The sequence below is a fragment of the Pseudophryne corroboree genome, chromosome 10 (assembly GCF_028390025.1).
Source record: "Pseudophryne corroboree isolate aPseCor3 chromosome 10, aPseCor3.hap2, whole genome shotgun sequence".
Lineage (NCBI taxonomy): Eukaryota > Metazoa > Chordata > Amphibia > Anura > Myobatrachidae > Pseudophryne > Pseudophryne corroboree.
This window is the reverse complement of record NC_086453.1, coordinates 24,530,609-24,542,662: the sequence shown is the minus strand read 5'-3', so window position 1 is coordinate 24,542,662 and position 12,054 is coordinate 24,530,609. Positions and strand designations below refer to the sequence as shown.

General features: G+C 46.7%; 1 long non-coding RNA gene across 1 annotated transcript in view; it reads left to right on the top strand.

The window, feature by feature from the left end:
- LOC134966900 (uncharacterized) overlaps positions 1–12,054 on the top strand; it is a 159,051-nt gene that overhangs the window by 75,489 nt on the left and 71,508 nt on the right. The window contains exon 2 of the long non-coding RNA XR_010188727.1: positions 6,499–6,545. This is a non-coding gene — a long non-coding RNA (uncharacterized LOC134966900). The remainder of the gene's footprint in view (positions 1–6,498; positions 6,546–12,054) is intronic.

The following is a 12,054-nucleotide window of genomic DNA, read 5'->3' as shown; positions in this document are numbered from 1 at the left end:
ATAATCTGCATAATTGCCTGGCCAATCCCTTCCTTGCTGCAGGTATAAATACACTGTGCCTGAGCAAGGAAGGCGTCAGTGCTTTGGTTGTCAAACCTAGTTCCTGTTTGTCTCTCTCCTGTGATTGTCTTCCAGGTTCCAGCTCCTGTCTCAAGACTTCCACCATAGAGACCCGCACCAGCATTCCACCTGCGGTGTAGCCTGACTCTCCAATCCATTGTGGATTCATCTGTTTCCAGCTACAACATTACCTGCTTCCAGCTCAGCTTCCAGCAGAGTACAGCTTCCCTTAAAGGGCCGGTGTCCTTTCTACACTTTACCACTCTCCACCGGTATTATTATTTCTCCGCTCTCAAGTTCTACATTTCAGTTCATATTTCATCGCTCCCAAGTTCATTTATTATTTAACTGGTTCCAGCCAGTATCCACTCCGTGCTAACAACAGTCTGGTTCCAGCCAGTATCCACAGCAGCTGTTTTATCTTCAGCAACCCAGCTTTTCCTGGAACACCAGCTGGCAAATCCTGGGTTATCTCCATTGCTACAGTCGGGCCTGGTAAGGACTTTCCATCTAGAAGATCATAAGAACTATCTCACACTACCAGTGCCCTGTGGCTCCTCCCATCCTGTAGTACCCAGGAACTGTATTTATTCTTTGCTGACTTTTACGTTTTCTTTTACTGCTGCTGTGTTGCGGAGTTGTCATAATAAACATCATTGACTTTTATCCAAGTTGTCGTGGTCACGCCTTCGGGCAGTTATTATTCATGTTACTTACATGTCCAGGGGTCTGATACAACCTCCCAGGTTCCGGTACATCTCAGCCCCTACAACTGAGGCTGCCTCCCGTCAGCTCAGGCCCTCAGTTGTGACAGGCAAGAGACATCCCACATTACACAGGAGTGGCGGCAAACCCCCCCCCCCCTCACCTTCCAGCAGCGGAAGTGGCCGGTGAATCTCCCTTGTCCCACCACACATGGAACATGAGCAGCAACGCCCAGGCACCCCCTCTCTCCATAGCTGCAGCAGCGGTGGCCAGTGCATCCCCCGTACCTGACAATACACGAGTACCCGGCGCCGGCACACTCCTCCGACCCCAGGGACACACTCAGCGGCATCTCTCTCCTACCCCGTCCGACAAGAGACACAGCAGATGGCATTTTCCCCTTACTTTCCTGCCCCGCAGCACACACTCTTTGCAAGTCATCAGTAACCCCGCCTCCGGAGTAGTAGCTGGCCTCTCCCCCCCTCCAGAGGAGAGCAGCGGTAGGTGAGCGGACACCCGCCGTCGCTCCCTCCTCCCTCCATCTCACTCGGCGGTAGCAGCCGTCAGTAACCCAATCCCCCCCCCCCCGCAACACACTCCAAAAGCAGGGATCTAGTGACAGCGTGGCTGTGGATGGTTAGACCCACAGCCGTCGCTGGCAAGCGCAATCTGTGAAAAAAAAATAATTTTTCAGTATGAAAGTTGTAGCGGCGCCCTCAAGTGGCTGGCGCCCATAGGCAGCTGCCTAAAGCTGCCTAGTGGTGGCGCCGGCCCTGGGCGCAGGCGCATGCACATGCGCAGTTTGCAACTGATCGCTCCGTAGCGAAAAAAATAACGAGCGAACAACTAGGGAATGACCCCACATGTGCACTGCAGGGGAGGCAGATATAACATGTGCAGAGAGAGTTAGATTTGGGTGGGGTGTGTTCAATCTGCAATCTAATTTGCAGTGTATAAATAAAGCAGCCAGTATTTACCATGCACAGAAACAAAATAACCCACCCAAATCTAACTCTCTCTGCACATGTTACATCTGCCCCACCTGCAGTGCACATGGTTTTGCCCAACTGCTAACAAAATTCCTGCTGCGATCAACTTGGAATTACCTCCATTGATCTCAGCTGAAATCGGCAGAATTGAGAATCTTAGTAAATATACCCGAGTCTCATGTGATGTTGATGGTCACGCAGTTGACTACATTTTATTACTGTACATTCCTAAAAATCCCTTAAAACTCCCATTTTACATTGTGTACACACAAAGGCTCAGCTGCGATTCAGGCGCATGGTACCAGAAATGTACTGGTGGTAACTGGGAGGTGACTGTCTCCTCCTCCCAGACACGCCCACAATATGCCTGCATCTGGCTAGCCACCCCCCTTCCCCCCTCTGTCACCACCCAGAAACACCCACCAACATTTAATTTCTCTGCACGCAATTTTGATCTGCATCTTAGAGCGATGACCGCCGATACACATGCGCAGACTGAGAACATCAGCCGCTGGCTTGCAGCATTGACACTACGTGCCCCTCAGAATCAGGACTTTATGGGGTATATTTACTAAAGCTTCTAAAACTGAAAAGTTGTGATGTTGCTCACAGCAACCAATCAGATTTTGTCTATCATTTTCTAGGATAATGGTTGCTATGGGCAACATCTCCAGTTTTAATTTTTAGTAGCTTTAGTAAATGTACCCCTATGTGTCTGCAAAACTGCTCCTTTGTCTGTTTGCAGCAAAGGAAGGTGAAGCGATTAAAGTAAAACACAGGGAAGTATTTCATAAGCTGGGCCTCGTTCTCACAGTTGTGCAGCAGCTCCGGGGACAGTGGCAGGTGGGGCGTTTGACTGGGGCGGTACACCTGTCAAACCGTAACGCAGGTGTCCTAAGGAGAGCTCAGGGAGGTCAGAAACCTCCCTTGGAGCAGAATGGCATAAGCTTGGCTCGGGGAATGGTTAAAGGGAAATAGCCCACACCTATTATACTGTATACAGTAGCTGACGTCTGGAAAGTGTGCAGCTCTGCAGCATGTGGCTGGGTGTGGTCCATAGTATCAGATAGTACAAAGAAAAGGTTACCGTTAGGTTTGTAGCAGAAATCAGGAGGTATTTATCGCAAGAATAACAGCACTTATCACTATAATAAATGTTGCACAAACAGAAGAGCTTGTACTGTCTACAACCTGGAAAACAGAACAGAAGGCAGGCATATACAGAATACAGATGGGTCCACCGTTATCTTGACTAGTTTTCTGCACCTAGACACAACATCATTTATTAGCATAAACCTTTCATCTATTGTTCTCAGCTGCAATACAATACAGAGAACAATACAGCAGGGGATTAAGTCATTACAGCAGGGGATTAAGTCCGACTGCCCTGGCTCAGTTAATTCTATTAAAGGTCAAAGATAAATGTGGATACATCTGTACATAACCTATCTTCTATTGAATACTCCCTTCAATTGCACCAAATCCCTCGGTTTTCTGCTGCCCTGATACTTATGTCAGTGTCATCTGCTGATGCAGTTACTTATATACTCTGTACTTGTCCTATATATTGTAAGTGACTGTTTTCTTGTTTGCTCATTTGTTTATGTACTCTGTAATTGGGCGCTGTGAATCCTTTGTGGCGCCATATAAATAAAAGATAATAATAATAATAATAATAATAATAATAATAATAATATATTTGAAAGTTTCTCTCATCTCCCCCCTTTCCCTACTCTGCTCCAAACTATACATATTAATCAGGGGATTGGTATGTGATCCTGACGCATGGGATGCCGAATGTCAGTATTCCGACACCTGTATCCCATGTGGCAGAATGCCGGCAGGGTGGCGAGCGCAATGAAAGCCCTTGTGGAATCGCTGCGCACATCAGGCTGCGTGCTCGGTGGTGAGCTTCGCTCGCACAGGTTCTATTCTCTTTGTGTTTGTCATGGACACCCATAGAAGGGGAATCACTTACCCCGCCGGTATTTCAGCGGTGGTATGTTGACCCTGTCGGGATCCCAGCAATGGTATTAAGACAGCAGGGATCCCGACGAGCTGTATGCTAACCGCATACCTTAATCAGGATCACAATGTCATGTCCTTGCATGTGAACTTGTGACCTTGGTATTCAGCTCTGTTAAGTATAGAGTCATAAATTTGGTCTCTTGATGCACAAGGGAGTGTCACACGCTGGGTCTGAAAAATGATAGTGAGGAGCTGGTTGGTTGGAACTTTATCTCTGTGAAATGTATCATTTTTCCAGGCTTAGTACATCAGCATACATACAAGAGCCAACATTAGATTCATTTTCACTAGGACAGAGGTGGTCATTCCGAGTTGTTCGCTAGCTGCATTCGTTCGCTGTGCAGCGATGAAGCAAAAAAAAAAATGGCACTTCTGCGCATGCGTATGCGACGCAATGCACACGCATGATGTACTATTACAACGAACAATGTAGTTTCACACAGGGTCTAGCGAAGCTTTTCAGTCGCACTGCTGGCGGCAGAGTGATTGACATGAAGTGTGCGTTTCTGGGTGGCAACTGACCGTTTTCAGGGAGTGTTCTGAAAAATGCAGGCGTGCCAGGAAAAACGCAGGCGTGGCTGGGCGAACGCAGGGCGTGTTTGTGATGTCAAAACAGGAACTGAACAGTCTGAAGTGATCGCGAGCGCTGAGTAGGTCTGGAGCTACTCTGAAACTGCACAAAAAAACTTTGTAGCCGCTCTGCGATCCTTTCGTTCGCACTTCTGCTAAGCTAAAATACACTCCCAGTGGGAGGCGGCTTAGCGTTTGCACGGCTGCTCAAAACTGCTAGCGAGCGAACAATTCGGAATGACCACCAGAGGCTGATCTGTTAAGAAAAAAAAGTACTTTAATAGACACAGTACCAGTGAGTATTAACTATAGACAAACATTAAGGAGTTCTCTAACATAAAGTAGTGTTGTATAAAGTCTCTCTTTTTCCTGTAACAAACAATCACCATTAGGCAGAAGCTGGAATATAAAGTATGGTATACTGTATATTAGTGTAGCAAAAGGGTATTAGACCATTAATCACTGAATAGATGAGCAACACGCAAGACTACATCATTATATTTACCCAGATCACCTCAATCCCTCTTTCTGAACAGCCACAGATAAGCTGCGTACATACCTATACAATCATCAGCCCATTCTGATATCAGGTGAACTGGTGACGATTGTATAGGTGTGTATACAGCGCTGATGAAGCTGCACTAACTCATATCTGGTTTATATCACTACTGCAATGTTCAAAATGGGAGGTCACATCTCATGTGCAGCACAGCCGACCTCCCGATTCCCATAGAGGAGCCACTTACCTCACTGCTGCTGCTGCCTCCTCACAGGGGGTCATGACCAGTGGCGGTTTTTACCTATGGACTGCAGCCCCCCCCCAGGTAAAATCCGTCACACAGCTCACTGTCTGTGAGACTGCACTGGCTTCACTGGGACTGGCAGTGACTTCTTATTGGATGTTCTACCTGCCAGTCACAGACACTACAAGTAGTCCCATTGGGAGGAGTTTTCTCCCTCCAGAGCTGCTAGACTGGGCTGCGATAGGCAGAGAGCTGGCTTCCTGTGGGAAGACAGCTCCATGCCTCGTCAGCCCTAGCCAGTTTCTACGGACTGCTTATGATGCAGTCCACAGAAGCCGTGGTTTTTCGCATTAGCAGTAATGATGCCACTACTGCACATGCGATTGGTCCCTGCCCTTGTGAGCTGTACATAGGGTGTCATTCCGAGTTGATCACTAGCTGCATTCGTTCGCTGTGCAGCAATGAGGCAAAAAAACTGCACTTCTGCGCATGCGTATGCGGCGCAATGCATACGCGCAACGTACTATTACAACGAACGATGTCGTTTCACACAGGGTCTAGCGAAGCTTTTCAGTCGCACTGCTGGCCGCAGAGTGATTGACAGGAAGAGGGCGTTTCTGGGTGTCAACTGACCGTTTTCAGAGAGTGTTCGGAAAAACGCAGGCGTGGCAGGAAAAATGCAGGCGTGGCTGGGCGAACGCAGGGCGTGTTTGTGACATCAAAACAGGAACTGAACAGTCTGAAGTGATCACAAGCGCTGAGTAGGTTTTGAGCTACTCTGAAACTGCACAAAAAAAACTTTGTAGCCGCTCTGCGATCCTTTCGTTCGCACTTCTGCTCAGCTAAAATACACTCCCAGTGGGAGGCGGCATAGCGTTTGTACGGCTGCTAAAAACTGCTAGCGAGCGATCAACTCAGAATGACCAGCATAGTACAGGTGTCGGGACCTAGGCAGCGGCGGGTACAAGACGTCGGAGACCTGGCAGAATTGCCAGCGGCAGCCCTCCTCCGCCACCAAGGTAGAAGCCTCCACTGGTCATGACTGGAAACATACCGCTCGGCTGATTAGGTGCGTTAAACCAGATTAGCCGCGGATCGAATATATGTGTCCCCAGCTTTACTGAATACTACTGTAGAACTGTAATGTGGTGAAATAAATACCGAAACAATATAACTAAACTAACAACTGTAGATCTGCAGAATAATACAAAGTAACAATTCATTGAGGACTGTAGGCAGTATATAAACTGCTCAGCCTCAGCCAATCATACCGATCCCCTTATATATATACGATGAGAAACACTATACTGAAACAAAATGACAGTTTATTGTAACTAAAAACAAAAACTTATGTACATATGAACAACGCTGTAAACTTAAGTTTTTTTTTTTTTCTCCCCCAGTGTTCATACAGACTGTAGGTGAAAAGGTGAAATAAACACAAACAAAGGTATTACTTACAAATAAAAGCTTATTGTATCAAATTCACTATCTGCATAAATACAGGAATACAAGCAGCAGCATCATCCTTTTTTCTTTCTTAATGTTCACTTCTATTATTTAAACATTTTGCTTTCAGTGACTGTAACAAGTCGACAAACTGATCCTCTAAGAATCATTATTATTTTTGTTTTTTTTATACATTGATTCTTTGTGCTGACAAATAAAGCGTCATTATGTTTGGAAGTCTATGATATTCCAGATGGAGATTGGTTATTGCAGGTCCAGGTATATAGTGCCTCAGTGTAACCACACAGACAGGCACTTACTGTACTCAGCCAAGTAACAAATGAGTTCAGTTGTCTGTGTCAAGTACAGTAGACATTTTATCTTCAGAAAAACAGAAAGGAAAATGTATCTGGAAACCTGTTCCTTTGTATGATTATTGTAAAGCAAACAAGAGTTAAAAGGGTAAATTTACTAACTAGCGGTTTTGGTTCTGTTTCAATATTGACAGAAGCCGACGCCATGTTTCTGTCTGAAAACATTAGTATTTACTATCCATCAGTTTGCAGTGTCAATTGAAAACCAAGGGACGCTTTGGTCAGTGTTGTATTCGGTTTTGACATGTACAATGAAAACTGCCAACAAAACCAACCAAAAATAAACCACAAATAGACAAACAGTTCATTTTGGTATTCTCTAGGGCAGGGGTTCTCAAACTCGGTCCTCAGGACCCCACACAGTGCACGTTTTGCAGGTAACCCAGCAGGTGCACAGGTGTATTAATTACTCACTGACACATTTTAAAAGGTCCACAGGTGGAGCTAATTATTTAACTTGTGATTCTGTGAGGAGACCTGCAAAACATGCACTGTGTGGGGTCCTGAGGACCGAGTTTGAGAACCTGTGCTCTATGGGAACAAATGCCACATTCACTTTCTACATTACAAGCCCCTTACATAAACCTCACCATACCTCCCAAGCCCATCGTGAGGGTATGGTGATGTGGTCGGATGTAGTTGTTGTTAGAAGAGGTGATTCTGGAGAGCGGTTTGGTGAGTGATTTGGTGAACTCTGCAAGTTGTCATGTCATTTTCAGTGTAGTCTCATCTTATGGCCCCCCATACATCAGAAATATATTGGGTAATTAATTTCCTGATCCCCTGAAGGTCGCAACGAGGAATCCGGGAATCGCAGCTGCTGATTGTGGCCACTGATACAGGGAGACTCAAGTTTAAAGTTTGTCTAATATTTTGTCTGCTGTTATTAGTTTTCCATCTTGTCAGTGTTTATTTGTGTGTACCCGTGGTATATTTGTTAGGAGTATAGGGGTATATGCAATTAGCGACGAATCGCGGCAAATTATCAGCCGTTTTTTAATTCGACACAATTCGACCGTCCAATTTCGGCAAGTGGGAGCCGAAATTGACCATATTCAATAAAAAACGGATTCGACAGTCCCGCGAACGAAAAACGGCCGATTTTACGGATTTTTCCGATTTTTAAAAATCGGGGAAAAATGGGGAAAAAAATTGCGTGGGGTCCCCCCTCCAAAGCATAACCAGCCTCGGGCTCTTCGAGCTGGTCCTGGTTCTAAAAATGCGGGGGAAAAATGGACAGGGGATCCCCCGTATTTTTAAAACCATCACCGGGCTCTGCACCTGGTGCTGTGTAAAAAATATGGGGGACAAAAAGAGTAGGGGTCCCCCGTATTTTATACACCAGCATCGGGCTCCACTAGCTGGACAGATAATGCCACAGCCGGGGGTCACTTTTATACAAGCTGGTACTTGGAGAACCACAAGTACCAGCATGCGGGAGAAAAATGGGCCTGCTGTTACCTGTAGTTCTACTGGGAAAAAAATACCCAAATAAAAACAGGACACGCACACCTTGAGAGTAAAACTTTATAGCACACCTGCCGACACACACATACTTACCTATGTTGACACGCCGACTGGCACATCTCGTCTCCGATGATCCGGGGTACCTGTGAAAAAAATTATACTCACCTGATCCAGTGTCCAGAGATAAATCCTCGTACTTGGCAAAAAAATAAAACGACAAACCCGGACCAGCGGACTGAAAGGGGTCCCATGTTTACACATGGGACCCCTTTCCCCGAATGTGCCGGGACCCCACGTGACTCCTGTCACTGAGGTCCCTTCAGCCAATCAGGAAGCGCTACTTCGTGGCGCTCACCTGATTGGCTGTGCGCGTCTGAGCTCAGACAGCGCATCGCACAGCTCCCTCCATTACTTTCAATGGTGGGAACTTTGCCGTCAGCGGTGGGGTTACCCGCGGTCAGCCGCTGACTGCGGGTGACCTCACCGCTAGCCGCAAAGTTCCCACCATTGAATATAATGGAGAGGCTTTGCGATGCGCTGTCTGACAGCTCAGACGCGCAGCCAATCAGCAGAGTGCAAGGACGTTGCGCTCGCTGATTGGCTTAAGAGACCTTTCAGTGACAGCAGTCACACAGACGGGTCTCTGCATTCGGGGAAAGGGGTCCCATGTGTAAACATGGGACCCCTTTCAGTCCGCTGGTCCGGGTTTGTCGTTTTATTTTTTTTGTCAAGTACGTGGATTATCTCCCGGACACTGGATCAGGTGAGTCTAATTTTTTTCACAGGTACCCCGGATCGTCGGAGACGAGACGTGCCAGTCGGCGGGTCAACATAGGTAAGTATGTGTGTGTCGACATGTGTGAAATAAAGTTTTACTGTCACGGTGTGTCTCCAGTTTTTATTTGGGTATTTTTTTCCAGTAGAACTACAGGTACCAGCGGGCCCGTTTTTATCCTGCATGCTGGTACTTGTGGTTCTCCAAGTACCAGCTTGTGGGGGAGGCTTGCTGGGACTTGTAGTACTACTGGAAAAAACCAATATTCTTGTCATTTTCTCAAGGCTATCAGCCCCCCATCCGCAGCCCTTGGATGGGGGGGGACAGCCTCGGGCTTCAACCCTGGCCCTTGGGTGGCTGGGGGGGAACCCCTTGATTGAAGGGGTCCCCACTCCCCCAGGGTACCCCGGCCAGGGGTGACTAGTTGGATATTAAATGCCACGGCCGCAGGGCACTGTATAAAAGTAACCCCCGGCTGTGGCATTATCTGTCCAGCTAGTGGAGCCCGATGCTGGTGTATAAAATACGGGGGACCCCTACTCTTTTTGTCACCCGTATTTTTTGCACCAGCACCAGGCGTAGAGCCCGGTGCTGGTTTTAAAAATACGGGGGATCCCCTGTCAATTTCCCCCCCGGATTGTTAGAACCAGGACCGGCTCGAAGAGCCCGAGGCTGCTTATGCTTAGGAGGGGGGACCCCACGCAATTTTTTCCGGGATTTTACCATTCCATCTAAAAAATAAAATAAAAAAAAAATATATATATTTTTAAAAATGTATAAATAATACTTGTGCCTCCAAAAAAGACAAACCAAGTACCTAATCCCTTCTAATATAAATAGATATGCTATTACCAATAGTGATGAGCGGGTTCGGTTTCCGAGAAACCGAACCCCCCCGAACGTCACCCTTTTTACACGGGTCCGAGCCATACTCGGATTCTCCCGTATGGCTCGGTTAACCCGAGCGCGCCCGAACGTCATCATCCCGCTGTCGGATTCTCGCGAGATTCGGATTCTATATAAGCAGCCGCGAGTCACCGCCATTTTCACACGTGCATTGAGATTGATAGGGAGAGGACGTGGCTGGCGTCCTCTCCGTTTATAATTGTAGAAGAGACAGTTGATTGCTTGTTTTATTACTAATTGTGGGGAGGATTGGGGAGCAGCTGTTAGGACTCGGAGTAGAGTGCAGAGTTTTGCTGATAGTGACCACCAGTTTTTTTTTATCCGTTCTCTGCCTGAAAAAAACGCTCCATACCATATCTGTGCTCAGTGTGCTGCATGATATATCTGTGCTGAGTGCTCACACTGCTTAATTGTGGGGACTGGGGAGCAGCTATAGCAGGAGTACAGTGCACAGTTTTGCTGACAGTGACCACCAGTATACGTTTGTCTGCCTGAAAAACACTCCTGTGGTGGCTTTTTTTTATACTAGTTTAGCAGTCTGCTGACAGTGTCCACCAGGTCCATTATACTGTATATAGCAGTACGGTAGGCCACTGCTGTACCTACCTCTGTGTCGTCAGTCACTCGTCATCCATTAATAATAATAAGTATACTATCCATCCATCTACATTGTATACCTGTGGTGGCTTTTTTTCTTTATACTAGTAGTACTAGTTTAGCAGTCTGCTGACAGTGTCCACCAGGTCCATTATACTGTATATAGCAGTACGGTAGGCCACTGCTGTACCTACCTCTGTGTCGTCACTCGTCGTCCATAAGTATACTATCCATCCATCTACATTGTATACCTGTGGTGGCTTTTTTTCTTTATACTAGTAGTACTAGTTTAGCAGTCTGCTGACAGTGTCCACCAGGTCCATTATACTGTATATAGCAGTACGGTAGGCCACTGCTGTACCTACCTCTGTGTCGTCACTCGTCGTCCATAAGTTTACTACCATCCATCTACATTGTATACCTGTGGTGGCTTTTTTTTTTTTATACTAGTAGTACTAGTTTAGCAGTCTGCTGACAGTGTCCACCAGGTCCATTATACTGTATATAGCAGTACGGTAGGCCACTGCTGTACCTACCTCTGTGTCGTCACTCGTCGTCCATAAGTATACTATCCATCCATCTACATTGTATACCTGTGGTGCCTTTTAGTTGTGCACATTAAAATATGGAGAACAAAAATGTGGAGGTTAAAAAAATAGGGAAAGATCAAGATCCACTTCCACCTCGTGCTGAAGCTGCTGCCACTAGTCATGGCCGAGACGATGAAATGCCATCAACGTCGTCTGCCAAGGCCGATGCCCAATGTCATAGTACAGAGCATGTAAAATCCAAAACACAAAAGATCAGTAAAATGACCCAAAAATCAAAATTATAAGCGTCTGAGGAGAAGCGTAAACTTGCCAATATGCCATTTACGACACGGAGTGGCAAGGAACGGCTGAGGCCCTGGCCTATGTTCATGGCTAGTGGTTCAGCTTCACATGAGCATGGAAGCACTCATCCTCTCGCTAGAAAAAAGAAAAGACTTAAGCTGGCAAAAGCACAGCAAAGAACTGTGCGTTCTTCGAAATCACAAATCCCCAAGGAGAGTCCAATTGTGTCGGTTGCGATGCCTGACCTTCCCAACACTGGACGGGAAGAGCTTGCGCCTTCCACCATTTGTACGCTCCCTGCAAGTGCTGGAAGGAGCACCCGCAGTCCAGTTCCTGATAGTCAAATTGAAGATGTCAGTGTTGAAGTACACCAGGATGAGGATATGGGTGTTGCTGGCGCTGGGGAGGAAATTGACAAGGAGGATTCTGATGGTGAGGTGGTTTGTTTAAGTCAGGCACCCGGGGAGATGCCTGTTGTCCGTGGGAGGAATATGGCCATTGACATGCCTGGTCAAAATACAAAAAAAAACAGCTCTTCGGTGTGGAATTATTTCAACA